Source organism: Ursus arctos, unplaced genomic scaffold, assembly GCF_023065955.2.
Source record: "Ursus arctos isolate Adak ecotype North America unplaced genomic scaffold, UrsArc2.0 scaffold_6, whole genome shotgun sequence".
NCBI lineage: Eukaryota > Metazoa > Chordata > Mammalia > Carnivora > Ursidae > Ursus > Ursus arctos.
In genome coordinates this window covers 86,672,561-86,690,409 of record NW_026623078.1, presented here as the reverse complement: position 1 = coordinate 86,690,409, position 17,849 = coordinate 86,672,561, and the positions used below count along the sequence as shown (strand labels likewise).

Genomic DNA, 17,849 nt, shown 5'->3' with positions numbered 1-17,849 from the left:
AAACCCTTCAGAGTGTAGGGATAGAGGGTACATTCCTCAATCTCATAAAAACCATCTATGAAAAGCCTACAGCGAATATCATTCTCAATGGGGAAAAGCTGGAAGCCTTTCCCTTAAGATCAGGAGCACGACAAGGATGCCCACTCTTGCCATTATTATTCAACATAGTACGAGAAGTCCTTGCAACAGCAATCGGACAACAAAAAGGGATAAAAGGTATTCAAATTAGCAAAGAAGTCAAACTGTCTCTCTTCACAGATGACATGATACTCTATATGGAAAACCCAAAAGACTCCACCCCCAAACTACTAGAAGGTATAGAGCAATTCAGTAATGTGGCGGGATACAAAATCAATGCTCAGAAATCAGTTGCATTTCTATACATGAACAATGATACTGAAAAAGAGAAATTAGGGAATCCATTCCATTTACAATAGCACCAAAAATCATACATTACCTCGGAATTAACTTAACCAGAGACGTAAAGGATCTATATTCTAGAAACTACAAATTGCTCTTGGAAGACATTGAAGAAGACACAAAAAGATGGAAAAATATTCCATGCTCATGGATCAGAAGAATAAACATAGTTAAAATGTCTATGCTACCCAGAGCAATCTACACTTTCAATGCCATCCCGATCAAAATACCAATAACATTTTGCAAAGAACTGGAACAAACAGCCCTTAAATTTGTGTGGAACCAGAAAAGGCCCCGAATCGCCAAGGAGTTGTTGAAAAGGAAAAACAAAGCTGGGGGCATCACAATGCCGGATTTCGAGCTGTACTACAAAGCTGTGATCACAAAGACAGCATGGTACTGGCACAAAAACAGACATAGACCAATGGAACAGAATAGAGAACCCAGAAATGGACCCTTGGCTCTTTGGGCAACTAATCTTTGACAAAGCAGGAAAAAACATCCAGTGGAAAAGACAGTCTCTTCAATAAATGGTGCTGGGAAAATTGGACAGCTACATGCAAAAGAATGAAACTTGACCACTCTCTCACACCATACACAAAGATGAACTCCAAATGGATGAAAAGACCTCGATGTGAGACAGGAATACATCAAAATCCTAGAGGAGAACATAGGCAGCAACCTCTTCGACATCAGCCACAGCAACTTTTCTCATGACACATCTCCAAAGGCAAGAGAAAGAAAAGAAAAACTGAACTTGTGGGACTTCATCAAGATAAAAATCTTCTGCACAGCCAAGGAAAGAGTAAAAAAAACTAAGAGGCAGCCCACGGAATGGGAGAAGATATTTGCAAATGACACTACAGATAAAAGACTGGTATCCAAGATCTACAAAGAACTTCTCAAATTCAATACACAAGAAACAAATAAAGAAATCAAAAAACGGGCAGAAGATATGAACAGACACTTTTCCAATGAAGACATACAAATGGCTAACAGACACATGAAAAAATTTTCAAAATCATCAGCCATCAGGGAAATTCAAATCAAAACCACCTTGAGATACCACCTTATGCCAGTTAGAATGGCAAAATTTACAAGGCAGGAAACAAAAAATGTTGGAGAAGATGTGGAGAAAGGGGATCCCTCTTACACTGTTGGTGGGAATGCAAGTTGGTACAGCCACTTTGGAAAACAGTGTGGAGGTCCCTTAAAAAGTTAAAAATTGAGCTACCCTATGATCCAGCAATTGCACTCCTGGGTATTTACCCCAAAGATACAGACGTAGTGAAGAGAAGGGCCATATGCACCCCAATGTTCATAGCAGCAATGTCCACAATAGCTAAATCGTGGAAGGAGCCGAGATGCCCTTCAACAGATGACTGGATTAAGAAGATGTGGTCCATATATACAATGGAATATTACTCAGCTATCAGAAAGAACAAGTTCTCAACATTTGCAGCAACATGGACGGGACTGAAGGAGATAATGCTAAGCGAAATAAGTCAAGCAAAGAAAGACAATTATCATATGGTTTCACTCATTTATGGAACATAAGAAGTAAGAAGATCGGTAGGAGAAGAAAGGGAAGAAGAAAGGGAGGGTAAACAGAAAAGGGAAAGAACCATGAGAGACTATGGACTCTGAGAAACAAACTGAGGGCTTCAGAGGGCAGGGGGGTGGGGGAATGGGATAGGCTGGGGATGGGTAGGAAGGAGGGCACGTATTGCATGGTGTTTCTGTTTACTGGGTGTTATATGCAAGTAATGAATCATGGAACTTTACATCAAAAACTAGGGATGTACTGTATGGTGACTAACTTAATATAATAAAAAATTATTATAAAAATAAATAAAATACATCATCAAAAAAAATGGTTATATGCTGAACAAAAATTCTGTTTAAGTCAATAAACCTTGACTTTTTTAACTTAGCATATACCAGGCATTGTGATTAAGGCTTTGCATAGGTTTTCTCATTTAACCTTCACGTCATTTCAGTGAAGTGGGTACTTTTATTTACCCTGTTTCACAGTGGGACTGAGACACAGAGAAACTGCTCAGTGGCAGTACTGGCTCTACCGCCCAGGCTCTGGATACCTCCTGAGCCCTGCTGCACCCCAGCACCCCAAGAATGAAGACAGTGCTTGCAGGGAGCTTGCAACCCCAAGGTTGGCCCACCTGGCTGATTCCAAATGGGAAATGGTACATTTTACTTAAATGTGGTTTGGTACGTGGGTCTTTTAGGTGTTTTATCAATGAAGGAAAATGAGAAAATAGTCCAAAGGTAGGAGCCTCTGGCTTATGACTTCACTAATCATTGCCCAACAGCATGCTCCTCGTAAAAGAGAGGGAATGTTGGTCTTTTCCTGAGGTGACTGGAAACTTTAGTCTCCTGAAGTTGTGTCAGAAGCTCCTCACCTGGCTCTCCTGGCTTCTCAGGGCCTTGGAGCTTTTTATCCAGTTACAGCTTCTTCTAGAGAAGGGACCTTTAAGAAGGAATAAAAAGAAATTAACTGTTTTTGCTCCAAGGATCTCTGGCGTCCTTTTAGGAGACAGAAGGACTAGGAAGCCATGGCAGTGTCTTCCTCAGGACCACAAGTGATCTTAGAATGCCTGATCAGGAAAAAATACTGGGTTTTTTTTTCTTTTTCATTCCATCTTTACATATAGTGGAGGTATTTACTTAACTAAGAATCCAAACCTGTATCCTGACCATCTGTTTCAGTTTATACGGCTAAAACATCCTTCTGACTAATTCCTATGATGAGTTTCTCATTGTTTTAGTTTTCAGTTAAGTACTTTATCCAAATTGTATTCAATCTTATTTACGTAGTTGTTAATGTTCTCGGTTCCAGTCATAGGTTTTTCTGTTGCCCAGTTTCTTCCATAGCTTGGTGATGACATTAACACTGTTGGCAGCCAGACCCTGATGGTGCAGACCCTCTCTGCCGTCTCTGGGCTGTACTTGTTGATTACAACAGAGCCCACATCCACTGGGCACCCCAGCTTCTAAACCAGGTTAATTAGCTACAGTTGAGAAGAGAAGGACATTTCAGTTTCTTCAGTAGAGGGAAGGAAGCTTCATTCTGTAGTGACTGGCAGTGCTGACCGATGCCCTGTTCACCTGCCCCAGCCTACTTCCCCCACCCCAGGAGGGTCACCCAGGCTTGAGAAATGCATTGGCAAGGGTGCACCAATCTCCGTGGGAAATGCTCCAGTGGCTACTTTCTATGGGCTAGGAATGGCATCGGGAGGGTTGTCATGAAAATGGGTTCCATACCTTAGTGGAGTTGGTTGAATACCAGACAGTAGCTCATAACCCTTTCAAAGACTTGGAACTGTGTCACTTTAACAGGCCCAGGGCCAGAGCAGTAATCAGCACAGTTACCCTGGATAACAGTGGCAGTGTCTCTGAGACTGAAATAGTGAAAAACAGTAAATTTGGTGAAAAGACCCAAGCCTCATGAAAGGAAAAAAGACCAGATTCCCCTGAGGAAAGATCCTGATTCTCTCCCCCAATTTATACTATATCTTATTTCCTTCCCCAAAGGGAATGTGGCCAATTAGGGGTAACCACATTGAAAGACAGGAAATACCCACACTTAACAGAGATGAGAAAGTAAAAATTAGCTTGGGCTGGGAAAGAATAAGATCTATTAAACTATTCACTGGGCTGGAATCACAGGAAAAAAACAGCTTCAAGTTAATAGGAGACAGCACTTTCCCAACAGAGACGCGTGGCTGTAAAACGTCATGACATTTGACCTCTGCTTTCTTGCCGAGAAGCCTGCTCTCCGGTGTGACAGACTAGCAGAAATGCGTCATGAATTACCAAGAATGGAATACCACTCTTTCCTGACAGTCAGTCACTTTGATACGGAGAAGCAGCCTTGATTTACAACTAGACCCAGATAAGTACTTTTGGACACCGCATTCCACATCTAAATTTTGTGGTTCCCAAGGAAATAGGAACCTGGGTCCACTTCACAGTCCAGACTTGATGTTGACCACTACCCACAGCCCAGCTTTGCTGCCTACCCAACCAAGCACGGCTCCATACAGAGTTCACCTAAAATCTACCCTTCCCGGAAGTCCTGTAACAGCTCCGTTTTTCTTTGTTTAGTGGGACACCCCACAGATCTCACATTTGTCACTCTCGTGGTCATGGGTCCATGACCCTGACTTGGTTGGCATAAGCCTTGCTCCTCGTAGTCTGAGGCTGATCAGCCTAGGGCGGGGGTTACTGGGCTCTGACTGTGAACTGACATTGGTTCAAGATACTGCTGTTGTTTACCAGTCAGAGTAGGAGCCTATGGAGTCAAGTGGCAAATAGATTTTTAACTCAGAATCATCTCACAGTAAGATCACTGGGACCCAGAACCCACCCCATGTATTTATGCAAATCGAGAATGTATACCTCGACTAGACATACTGCACTTGGCAGAATCCCCATGTGAGTTCTCAGGGTGTTATGATAGGAATCTTTGGACTACAGAGGCCTGGAGGTGAGCCCAGATCCCCACCTGTAGGCTAGATTACTCTGGGCAAACTAACCTCTCTGAGTGAGTTTGCTTATATGCAAAATGGGAAAAGAAATACCAACCCATGTGGGGCTATCTGGGGATGAGATAGAGCCAAGTATGCAGAGTGACCCGTGTGCTGCTCAGAGCAGTGGGTGCACAGCAGAGCCACTCTGGTCAGGGTAGCAAGAGCAGAGGGAGCACATTGCCTTTGCAGAGGGGTAGCTTGAGTTATAATCTTCGTTTCATCTCACTGGCCTGTTTTTCAACGTAAAAGAGGGTATAATAGAAGTACTGCAGAGAGATTTATGTGTAATAACCCACATAATGTTGTGACGTAATGTTTTCCCAAATAGCACCATCTTCCTTTCTTAAAAGAGATCTAGTATAGTTGATTCATGGATTCATTAATCAACAAATGTATTTGGTAGGTACCTATTCTAGGTACGGTTCTAGATGCTAGGGATAGAGAAGTGAATAAAACGAAAACCTGCCCTCACGGAGCATACATTCTAGCAGGGAGAGAAAGACGATAAGCAGAGAAATTAGCTGGCGGTGATAAGAAAAACAGAATTGTGGAACAGAAGTAAGGTATCCTTTCCATCCTGTGGCCAAAGAAAAGTATCTAGAAGCTCTTATCTCAGAAGAATTTGGCAAGTAGCTTCAGGGCATAGGCCCCCAAGCCCTGTAGGCTGGGGTGCCTGAAGGGGAACAATTGTTTTCCCCTCAAAGCTATGGGGCCTGCATGAGGGTGGGGACTGGTCTTTATCTGCTTCTATACCCTAAGCATTCCAGGTAGAACAGTGGTCATTGCAGGTTTCAAACACTGGCTAACCATAGAAACACCTCAAGTCACTCATTTCTCACCCTTCACCCACTCCATGCCCTTGGGAAGAGGTTAGGGATCAGGTTTCAGGCCACAGCACTAGGCTCCAAGGACTGAAAACTCACCTAGGTCCCAGCAGCTGAAAGAGGAGAGAGCAGCAGGAGGGAGTGCAAGCTGCTCAGAGCCCACCTGCCCCGAATTCCTCACCAACACGGCGGGCTGCCTGGTCCTCATTATGGGCATCCATTACGAGCCAAACTAGAGAGAACCTGGCTACAGTAGCCCCAAGACCCAGGAAAGAGCAGAGAGCCTCATGGAGTTCCCGTTCTCACACTTCCAGATGCTCGGGCTGTTTTATTTGCTCCTCCTGAGTCCACTTCCTCTTCTCACCTGCCTGGGCTTCAAGGTTCTCATTCTAACTGCAGAATGAGAGGAATGAGATCAGGAGAGCTCTCTGTATTATTCACAATCCCATTTTTCCAGAAACCTAGAACTAAAGGGGCCTTAAGAGACCCCCAGCTGTGCTGAGAATCCCTTTTTCTGGGGAGGGTGATTCCCTGCCACAATGAAACTGTGACGCTGTCCAATTCCCCAGTGGTAAGTTCTGCGCTGCACCCCAAAACCCTCCCTGCATCTTTAGGGAGTTTCTCTGATCTTTTTGTCTTTCATGTTTATCGGGGTAAATTAACAAAAATGGTATATATTTAAGGTATACAATGTGATGATTTAATATACCTATACATTGTTAAATGATTACCACAATCATGCTAATTAATACATCCATCATCTTACACAGTTTCCACACCTTTGTGTGATAAGAACATTTAACATCTATTCTCAGCAAATTTCAAGTACAACATGCAGTATTAATAAGTATAATCACCACTTCAGATCCCCAGAACTTACTCATCTTGTAACTATAAGGTTATGCCCTTTGACCAAGATCTCTCCATTTCCCCAACACAGTTTCTCTGGTCCTGGTCATCTGTTCCAAATTCTTCACCAGAACACAATGCAGGGGCTCCTGGGTGCCTCAGTTGGTCAAGTGTCTGCCTTCACCTCAGGTCATGATCTCGGGGTCCTTGCTCAGCAGGGAACCTGCGTCTCCCTCTGCCTGCCGCTTCCCCTGCTTGTGTTCTCCCTCTCTCTCTCTTTCTCTATAAATAAATAAATAAATAAATAAATAAATATCTTTTTTAAAAATTTTAAAGAACACACACAAAAACTTCCTACAAACCACCAAAATGAAGGAAACACCATTCAAATGGACAAACTCATAGCTAAAAACCTCCCTTCCAGTCCTCAACAAAAAATTCTGAGAACCCAGCACCCCCTCAGCACCTACATGGGAACGTACAGCTCCAATTCCCTTATTTTTCAAAGTGAATACCATCTGTGGCTGTTGGAGCAGTAATGTCACCTCCCTTCTCCTCCATCCCCAAGTAAAGAGTAAGAGAGGGAGGGAGGACCAATCTCAGTGGGCCTGGGGCACTGGCCAGGCAGCGAGGAGGAAGAGAGAGAAAGGGGCCAGGACAGTCAGGACCACAGGCGAGTGTAGGCACAGGGCCAGTTCTCGCGCTGGGCGCAGAGTCCCAGGCAAACAGAGGCTGAGGCTGAGGCTAAAAGCAAAAAGTGGCCCAACCAGGCAGGACCCTGTGGACCAGGATTGAGCACTGGCTCTAAAACGGGGGGTCAGTGGGAGCTTGGAGGGTATTTAAGCTGTGTCGTGTCAGGGTGCTGGACAGATAACTGACGTCATGGTGTTGTTTTAATCAGCCAAGATAAGAGGCAGGGAAGTGGCTGATACAGGCCTAGTGGTAGGGAACAGAATGAGGAGGTTGCGGGGGTGATCTAGGTAAAGGTATATGGGATTTAACTGGTGGAAAGGAAATGGACAAAAAGAATGTGTCGATTTGGGTGAAGGTGATACGGAACTGAACCTATGGGAGAGAAATGGATGAGCAAGGTGAAGGGGTAATGCCAGATAAAGTTGCTTAGGACTGAAAGGGATAGGAATCATCCAGAATAAAGGTGATATGGGACTGAATTCGTGATACACATGCAAGAGAAAGGACAAGTGCCAGAAATGTTTAAAGGGTAAAATTGGAAGGGCTAGGTGACTGGACAGATTTAGACCATGAGGAAGAAATAAGATCAAGGATGACCCCTCATTTCTTATTTAAGTGTCTGAGTACATCAACCAAGGTAAAGTTGGTGTTTTCTTTATGGGGATAGATGTGAAAGAAGGTGAGGAAGTGGTGGTGCCCTGGGCCATGTTGGGGTCTCTAGATTGGCAGAAGTTTGGGGTGAAAAGGTAGGGGCTGGGGCCTGGGCAAAGCATCATTAAGGGCAGAGAGAGGAAATGGAGTCCATCAATAAGAGATGGAAGTCATTAGTGGAATCAGACTGAAATTAGGATCCTGGTAACACTGAAGCAAAAGAGAAATTTAAAGGCTGGGGTAATAACTGCATCAAATACAACAGAAGTCCTTTATAATAAGGACTAAAAGTGTCCCAGGATTTGATACCTAGGCTATCCATTGGAACTGCATGCAAAGCCCTGTGGGGAGGTTAGGTGGCGCAGGAGCCAGGCTGCACTGGGCATGATCGCATGTGGGTGGCAAGCACAGAAACGCTTCTGCGAACACCCCACAAGCTGAAAGGGCTAGGGCCAACTTATGAGCAAGGTTATATAAGGGTCAAGAGGAAGTGTGCAGGGGCGCCTGGGTGGCTCGGTCGGTTAAGCGTCTGCCTTCCACTCAGATCATGAGCCCAGGGTCCTGGGATCGAGTCCTGCATCGGGCTCTCTACTCAGCGGGGAGCTTGCTTCTCTCTCTCCCTCTGCCTGCCGCTCCCCCTGCTTGTGCTCTCTCTATATCTCTCTCTAATAAATAAATAAAATCTTAAAAAAAAAAAAGAGGGAGGGCGCAGAGGCAAGTGAGCTGAGAAAAGTGCACAGGAAGGCATGAGATCACAAAGCTCAGGCTGACAGGTAAATCGCATGCACCTGCAGTGAGGTCTTAGAGGCAGAGTGGGGACATTGGGGCGACGGAGTCTAATGCTCAAAAGGGGGAACTGCTCGAGGAGAGCATGATGTTGCAACTAAGAACACTGAAGGCCCCACACCAAGAATGGGGTGCCCTTGACAGGGGCTGTGGCTTTATAAGGGAGCCAAACTCCTGGTGCTAAACGGCAAGAGCTCCCCAGAATGGAGCCATGAGGAGTGTGCAGTGACCCACCCAATAGACCTTCCCACCTTCTGACCCTCAAAGTAGCACATGCCCAGGTGCCTATAAGAGGCAAGAGGTGAGAAGAGCATCCTGGAGAGCAAGGGGCAGACAGGCCAGACAGGGCTGGCAAGTATCCCATTTCCCCACATCCCTGATTTCTGATAGTCCTTCTATCCCTCACCTCATGGCTCCTATCACCTCCCTTTCCCTGTGCTTCTCCCTCCCAGGTCAACCACACACTGCGCAGGCCCTTGAAATCTGAGGGGGAAGCTAGAGAGAGGAGCCCTGGAATAACAGAGGGTACAAATGACTCTTCTGAGGTGGAGGCCTGTCCGCTGCCACTTTAGGGTCACTCAGGTGAGGCTTACAGCTGGGAAATAAGAGAACCGGTTGTAGTGTTGAAGGGAGGAGCAAAGGGACCCTGCAGGAGCCTGAGCAGAATGTCTTCTTGGGCATAGGCTACTTCAAAATTCAACCCTGAGTGCCCCCGGAAATTAGTGTTCAAGGTCAAAGGGTCAATGGCCACAGCAGTAAGGCTTAGTCTATGACTGCTGGGTCATGGGACAGGTGCTTCCACACACATATCCCAAGTGGTCACAGGGGGCTAAGTGCTCTCTCAAAGGAGGAGTCTGAAAAAGTAGGGGCCTTAACAACTTGTCCAAAGCCAGGACCCCCAAATTTTGCCTCTGAAACATCCAAGAATTCTTCCACTGTGTGTCACTATCCCTAGAGGGTAAGACCCCTTCCCAGCTCCGTCACTGTGTTATTCCCATGGAGAGCAGGACAGAGCAAGCAGAGTGCCAGGTCTCTCTTCCCCTGATGAGCTCCTCAGGGAGCTCTGCTTTCTGAGAAGGACTGGCTCTAGGAACTGGCATCTTCCAATTGAAGGACCTGGGCCTGGTGGAGAGGGAGACGAAGGTCAACCCAGGGTTGGCCAGCAGAGTCTCACCTTTAAAAGCCCCCACTCGTTTCTTCCTGCCTCTGTGTTCCTGCTGAAAGACCAATAAATAAATTAATAATAAAAATAAAGCTTGGAGCCTGTTTCTTGCTGTCCTCATTTAACCAAGCAGCAAGCAAACAAGCATGAGGTTCTCTACATTAACTTAGTTGAGATCTCTATTGTTTCCATGTTATTCATTTTAAAGGTGATAAAAACTTTCTACTGATCCTTTTCCGTCCAACCCAGAGAAGGGAGCATTTTGTGCATTGGTCCTCACTTGACATTTCTGTGTCCCCTCCTGAAAAGGGGCCCAGATGTCAGATCTGGGGCAACATCTGAGCTGCATTCTATGGATTCTGCTTCCTGGGGACAAATGGAGTCATTTGTGGCCAGTCTTTGAGGCTCAGTGCTGGCCTCCAGGTAGCCCTGACCCAGAGAGAAGCTTGGCGCACAGACACATGAGATGGCAAGGTGAACAAGTGTGAAGCCTGTCCACTAGGGGTCCTGAACTCTCTTAAGGAGTCCATCCACAGTTCAGATTTTACCCTGGACCTCTCCACCACACTAAGAATATGGGCTGTGAGTTTTGGATAGAAGGCCTGGGCTACACCTGACCCTGTACCCTGACCAACCCATTTTCATAGGTTGATAATGTTCCCATTTGATCAGAGAATCCCTGATGGGAATGGTCCTCTGCACCAGCAATTGCTTTAGAAAAGTGGGAATGGAGGGTGCGTGGGTGGCTAAGCCAGTCAAGCATCTGACTCTTGATCTCAGCTCAGGTCTTGATCTCAGGGTTGTGAGATCAACCCCTATGATGGGCTCCATGCTGGTCATGGACCCTACATAAAAAAGAAGAGAGAAAGAAAGAAAGAAAGAAAGAAAGGAAGGAAGGAAGGAAGGAAGGAAGGAAGGAAGGAAGGAAGGAAGGAAGGGAGGGAGGGAGGGAGGAAGAAAGAAAGAAAGAAAGAAGAAAGAAAGAAAGAAAGAAAGAAAGAAAGAAAGAAAGAAAGAAAGAGAAAGAAAAGAGAAAGAAAAGAAAAGAAAAGAAAAGAAAAGAAAAGAAAAGAAAAGAAAGAAAAGAAAAGGGACAAAGACAAGAGTCTATCTCTTTTGTGGATTGGGCCTTAGTTTCCCTTCCCTGAGTGATGTTTGTGGTTTTTTAAGCGCAGTTTTAGGTTGACAGAAAAGTTGAGGTGAAGGTACAGAGAGTTCCCATGTACCCTCAAACTCGCACACATCACAGCCTCCCCCAGTGCCAACATCCCCATCAGACTGCGACATTTGTTAAAATTGCCAGACCTACAGGAACACATCATACTCACTCAAAGGCCATAGTTCACATTTCAGTTCACTCCTGCTGTTGTACATTCCTTGGATGTGGACAACTGTATAGTGACATGTATCCATCATTATGGCGTCATAAAGAGTATTTAACTGCCCTAAAAATCTGTGCTCCACCTATTTACCCCTCCCCCTCTATCCCTGGAAACCACTGATCTTTTTACTGTTTACACAGTTTTGCCTTTTTCAGAATGTCCTATGGTTGGGATCATGCTATATGTAGTCTTTCCAGATTGGCTATGCTGGCCTCATGGAGTGGACATGGTTCTCTCCTCTTCAATGTCTTGGAAGGTTTAAGAAGAATTGGTGTCAATGCTTCTTTGAATGTTTGGCAGAATTCGTCAGTAAAGCCGTCAAGTCCAGGGCTTTTTAAATTTATTTATTTATTTATTTTTAGTGTTTCCATCTCCTATTTTACATCATTCACATTTTCTATTTCTTCATGATTCAGTCTTAGTAGGTTGTGTGTTTCTAGGTATTTTTTCTATTTCATCTAGGTTATCCAGTTTGGTTACATACACTTGTTCATGGCACTCTCTTATAATCCTTTTTATTTCTTTTTTTTTTATACATCTTTTTTTTTTAAAGATCTGTGTGTGTGTGTGTGTGTGTGTGTGTGTGTGTGTGTGTGTTTAAGATTTTATTTATTTGACAGAGAGAGAGACAGCCAGTGAGAGAAGCAACACAAGCAGGGGAGTGGGAGAGGAAGAAGCAGGTTCCCAGCAGAGGAGCCTGATGTGGAACTCAATCCCAGAATGCTGGGATCACGCCCTGAGCCAAAGGCAGACGCTTAACTACTGAGACACCCAGGCGCCCCAATCCTTCTTATTTCTGTCAAATCGGAAGTAATATCCCCATATCTGTTTCTAATTTTAACAGTTTGAGTCTTTTCTTTTTTTTTCTTAGTCAACATAGCTAAAGGTTTATCAATTTTGATGTTCATTTCCATACATATTCATCATTTTATGGGCTCTCCCAACTCAGGAAGGCTGACTTACCATTTATATGGAAAATTCAGGGCTGGTGAACTTAGATGTGGTGACTCCCATGACATATGAAATTCTCTAGTCTGTGAAAGATAGTTAAATGTGGCAAACCTATAAGACCCACATTTGAAGCAAAACCGACTAGTGTCTTAGTCAGTTTGGCTGCTGTAACAAAATACCATAGATTGGGTGACTTACAATTGACACTTACTTCTCACAGTTCTAGAGACTGGGAAGTCCAAGATCAGGGTGCCATCGTGATCAGGCTCTTCATGAGGGCCCTTTTCCTGACTTGAAGATGGCTGCCTTCTCACCATGCCCTCACATGACAGAGAGAGAGAGACAGAGTGAGAGAGAGAGCAGAGCATACTCTTCTTAATATTTTAAGAATACTAGTCCTAACATGGGAGTCCCATTCTCATGACCTCATGTAACCAAATCATCTTCCGAAGTTCCCACTTCCAAATACTATCACATATGGGGTCAGAGCTTCAACATATGAACTTGGGGGACACAAACATTCCATCCATAGCATTCCCTCCATGGCCTGCCAAAATTCTTATCCTTCCTCCATGCAAAACACATTCATCCCATCCCTACAGTCCCAAAAATCTTAACTCATTCAAGTATCAACTCTGAAGACTAATTCCAAAGTCTCATCTAAATATCTGTATCAGATATGAAACCTGAGGTATGACTACAATTCTGAGGCAAAATTCCTCTCTAGGTGAGAACATATGTAACCAGATAAGCTCTGTGCTTCCTACAGACAATGGTGGGGCAGGCATAGAATAGGCATTTCCATTCCAAAAGGGAGAATTGGAAAGAAGAAAGGGGTGATGAGTTCCAAGCAAATTGAAAACCTAGCAGGAAAAATATCATTAGAGCCAAGGCTCAAGAATAATCCTTAGGTGTTCAGGGCTCTGCCTTCCAGATCCACCAGGGCAGCAGTCTACCCTCTGTGGCTCTGCCAAGCGGAATGGCATCCTGAAGTCTCCAGAAAGCTCTGCAGAGGGCTCCCCAAGGCTCCAGGCAGCCACTGTTAGGCCTGCTGAAACCGAGGCAATGGGTACCCCCTTTGAAAATTGCGAAGGCAGCTGTGATGATCTCTGTATCACCTTTGGGTCATTCTTCCCTTGTCTTGCAGAATGGTGCACATTTGTAGCCTGGTAGCTCTATGGTTCAGTCCTATAGGATCTTAGACGTCTGACAGCCTTCCTTCATTTTGTCCAATCTCTGTCCCACTCAATGCAAATTGGCAATGTTTTTGCTCATGTCCCATAATCTCTTTATCAAGTAATAATCTGGCCACATTCCTGGTGTTCTTTTCTGAACACACTTTCTCATTTTTTGCAGTATGGACAGGCTGGGAATTTTCCAATTTTTTAATGTTCTGGTTCCTTTTTTCTTAACAATGCCTTTCTCTCTCTGTCAAATAAATGAATAAATTCTTTTTTTAAAAATAAAAAAGGGAAAACAGTTCAGAATGTTGGCAAGTGTCGGTTACTTCTTTCCACTTTCAGCAAAGCCCACCGAGGGAGAATTACGCTAGAGGAAGGCAAAAGAAGGAGACGACAGATGGACAACGGGCTTCCCTCTGCCTGTGGCCTGTGATCTGTGAGTCTGGTAAGAAGGCCCCACAAGGCTGAAAACACCAACTTCTTCTGAATCCGACATGAAGCTTTAAGAAAGTAAGGCTCTGACGAGGCAGCCAAGTCTGTGCCCCACGTTCCTCTCAAATACTGAGAGTTCTTAGCAATATAACAGGGGTCAGTCCAGCACTAAACCAAGTGCTAGACTTTCTAAGCACAGAGCCCTTGTGACTGCACAGATCCAACAGACGTGAAGACAGCCCAGCCCATAGAGAGTGGGCCTGTGTCTCACGTGTGGAAGGTCATTCTAGAAATACTTGAGGGATATATGGCAGTGCAAGTGGCCGCCAAGGTAGTCACCTTGAGCTGGAGAGAGAGACAGAGAGAAGGATGGAGAGTACATAGAGGCCAACAAATAAAAAAGAGTCCTCAGACTTAAACCCATGACTAGGTGGGGCCTTTGCATGTGGAGCTGAATGGAAGTATGTGTGTAAGAAGCGGACCCAGGGACCCAGCTATCAATCAAGAAGTCCCTGCAAAGCCAGGCAGCTGCAGCTAGGGCAGCCTCTCACATTTCTTTGCAGGTCACATGCAGATTATGGACAAGGACAACCTCCAGAGAGCCAAGTCAGACCTGATGAGGCCCAGGGAGCTCCTCCCAGAGCTGAGTCTGGGTACCAGAGTGCTGTCCCAGAGCTCCCTTCCCTGCCAGGGAGAGGGTCTCCAGCATTTATGCAGAGGTGCCCATGGGAGGACGCTGCAGACCCTGCACAGAGATGACTGCAAAGCTTGCTTACAAGTGTGTGAAAACTTTGCATTCAAATACCACACAGTTTTATTTAAATAATCGCATGTCAGGCTAACCCTTGGGCGCTGCCAAGCAGAGTGCTGTGTGTTTCCCATTCTCCTCATTCTCCACCCTCTGGGTTGGGTATGTGTGGGCACACGACCTGCCCTCCAGTCATAGGACCTGATGGAGAGGCTGCATCTTGCCCAGAGGGCTGGACTGAGCTGCATTCAGGACTGGACAGGACTTTGGATTGTTCCTCTTGACCAGGGGCTGCATCCTGGTGCAGCAGGTGACCATATGGAGACTGTGGCAGAGGCAGCTCCTTATCCCTATTATCCATTCTCCTCTTCTCCTTCAAGTCAGCAGGCAGAAAATCCTCAGTGGGGGGGACTTGGGTCCCCGATCACTGCCTAGGGAACCTGCCATACAAATTTGTGATTTTATATGAGAGAAAAATATTTGAACCTCAAGTGCTAACACTAGCGACATCCAGGCTTCTAGCTTCTCCAGCCCAGCCAGGTGAAGCATTATCTCACTGACATTTAATTTGCCTTTCTCTGATGATTAATCAGCAGAGCAACTCTTTCACCCCAGGGTCTCAACAATATTTCCCGTGTATTTTTCCTGCTAACCTCATTTCTGTTCCTATCAGGTCTTTGGTTAATTTAGACAGTACCATCCTGTGCATTGTTAAGCAGAGATCTGGTTCTGTTTTTCTCTTTGAGTGAGCTTGCTTTCTCAATACTTCTACTAAAGAGTCTACTCTTTCCCCCATTGACTGTTGTGCCACATTTATCATCTGTTGAATTTCTGCCTCCACAAAAGTCTGACACCGATCTCTCTGCTGTCCCACTTCTGCTGTCAGTTAATTCTTCTGTCAATAGAAATAGCACATCCTCCCCTTCCCTTTTTAAGTTGATTTGGCTATTCAATGACTTTTCTTTTTCCACACATATTTTGAATTTCCTCCTAACCAAGTAGAACTTTGACTAGATTGCAGCAAATTTATAGGTTACATTGGGGGGAAATTTACATCTTTGAAATACTAAGTTGCCCAATACAAAAGCAAGAAATATCTCTCCATTTACTAAGATAACCTTCAGTGTCCTTTACTAGAGTTTCAAGTGTTCTCCAGAGAGGTCTTGAGTGCTCTTTATTAATTACCCAATATTTTATGGTTTTTGTTGCTATCATGGAGTACATGTCATTTTTTTGTTACATTATCTTGTTGGTTATTGCTGGTGCAGAGAAATGTATTTTTCCTCTTTCTAACTTCTGAAGATACACCCTTTCGTCTTCTTTAGTAATGGAAAGTATTTAAGGCAATATATTTATACTGTTGATGGAATATTAACAAAACTTTTATTAGAGTCTCTTAAAGAGAGTTTTCTTTGAGCCCAAGTTAGGACAGCTGCCCCAATACAGAATATTCATGAAGAAGAGGATATTCACATCAAAAACTAATGATGTACTATACAGGGGCTAACTGAACATAATAAAAAAAAAAAAAAGGAGGAGGAGGGGAAGGAGAAGGAGAAGGAGAATGCTCTGTCCCACTTTGGGCGTGGAGCCTACTTAAACAACCACAAAAACAACAAAGAAGAGAGTGCTGGGTGGGAGAGGACAGTTGGCGCAGGGTTATATACTTTTTGTTACATAAGAAGTTACAAATCATTAGAAGACATTTCAGAGAGTTAAAGCGGTTCTCTTAAATTTTTAGTATATGCACAACTGTAGGACCTTAATCTCATGGGAACCAGGGAGATTTTTGTTTTTGTTTTACTCTTCTCTTTATGTTTGGAATGCTCCCTTTTTGGTTCTTTACAAATGAAGCAGGTGTTACGGGTTACAGGGTTCTAAGCTCAAGGAGTCGGAGAATGAATCTTGCACAAAAGGGTGAAGTCATAGTTTATTAAGTGAAGGTGAGAACAGAAAGAAAGCTCTCTAGAGTGAGAGGGGTACTGATTGGGTTGCCACTGAGGGCTTTTATGGTCTTTTATAGAACACTGACCAGGGAACTGAAATCTTGATGTCACCACTGATAGCGCCATGATTACTTGTCCTTTGAATATCTCCTCTCTGGCGTGGTTATGTTCCCTTACCTCTGGTTTCTTTTTGCCTCAGCATTTCTGGGATTTTTGGTGAGCTGAATCACGTAGCCCCCTACCTAGCTCTCCCTACCTAGCCCTGCCTGTCCCTCACTCACAGATATATAATGTGCTCCAAGTAGAAATTGAGCCCATGCTTTGACATTTTGATGACTCTGATAAATGTTAAAGTATAGCTTCCCTGTGAGCCCACACTGGGCCCACAAACATTAAAAGGTGAAAATTTCCTTCATTTTATGAATACATTTAATTTTTTTCTCTGAAAAATATTCAGTGAATTTTATATATTTTACACTTTATACTGGGTTCCATAGATGTGAGAATCAAGTTTTGCTTTCCATAGCTTTATAAGTAGTCTGTAATTTTCCAGCTACTATCATTTTTGATTGAAAGGTTATGTAGAGGGGCGCCTGGTTGGCTCCATCAGTTAAGCGGCTGCCTTCGGCTCAGGGCGTGATCCCGGTGTCCTGGGATCGAGCCCCTCATCGGGCTCCCTGCTCAGCGGGAAGCCTGTTTCTCTCTCTCCCACTCCCCCTGCTTGCGTTCCCTCTCTCGCTGCCTCTCTCTCTGTCAAATAAATAAAATCTTTAAAATAACATCTTAAAAAAAAAGATTAGACAGTGTTTCGTAAATGCCAATACTTAAGGGTTTTTCGTCAACTTTTTCTTATATATTTCTTTCTAATTTTGATAATCTTCCTGTCAAATGCATCTTAAAACATCCGTATTCTTTACATCTAAGTGTGTAATCAGTTTCGGTAAACGTTCCACGAGCAATCCCACGAAATGTGTATTACCTACTGAAGGAATCGGAGTGTTTGCATCTGTCCGCCGAGTCATCTACTGATGAGGGACTCCGTTCTCCGACGTGAGCCCTCATGTGCTCATCAAGCTGCGGTCTGTTCCGATCCCAGGGCCTGTGGACCCAAGTCCCACTGCAGCGGCATATCCCGTCTTCCTGCATTTCTAACCTCGCCTTTCCACATGCAGTCGCCAGAGCACGGGGGCCTCGGCGAGCTCCGACCTCGGGTAGAGCCAAGGAGCCCCCGCTTTGGCGCCCCGCGGGAGGAGGGAGCACCAAGTCGCGTGGCC

The 17,849-nt window shown here is 44.6% G+C and overlaps 1 long non-coding RNA gene across 1 annotated transcript; it reads right to left on the bottom strand.

Moving 5' to 3' along the window:
* Positions 1-6,405: 6,405 nt before the first annotated feature.
* LOC130542897 (uncharacterized) lies at positions 6,406-17,847 on the bottom strand. The gene is made up of 5 exons (XR_008957773.1): positions 17,555-17,847; positions 12,480-12,588; positions 12,281-12,351; positions 9,948-9,990; positions 6,406-6,925 (listed from the first exon to the last, which is right to left on the bottom strand). It is a non-coding gene; the product is annotated as an uncharacterized LOC130542897 (long non-coding RNA).
* Between the last annotated feature and the right edge of the window lie 2 nt (positions 17,848-17,849).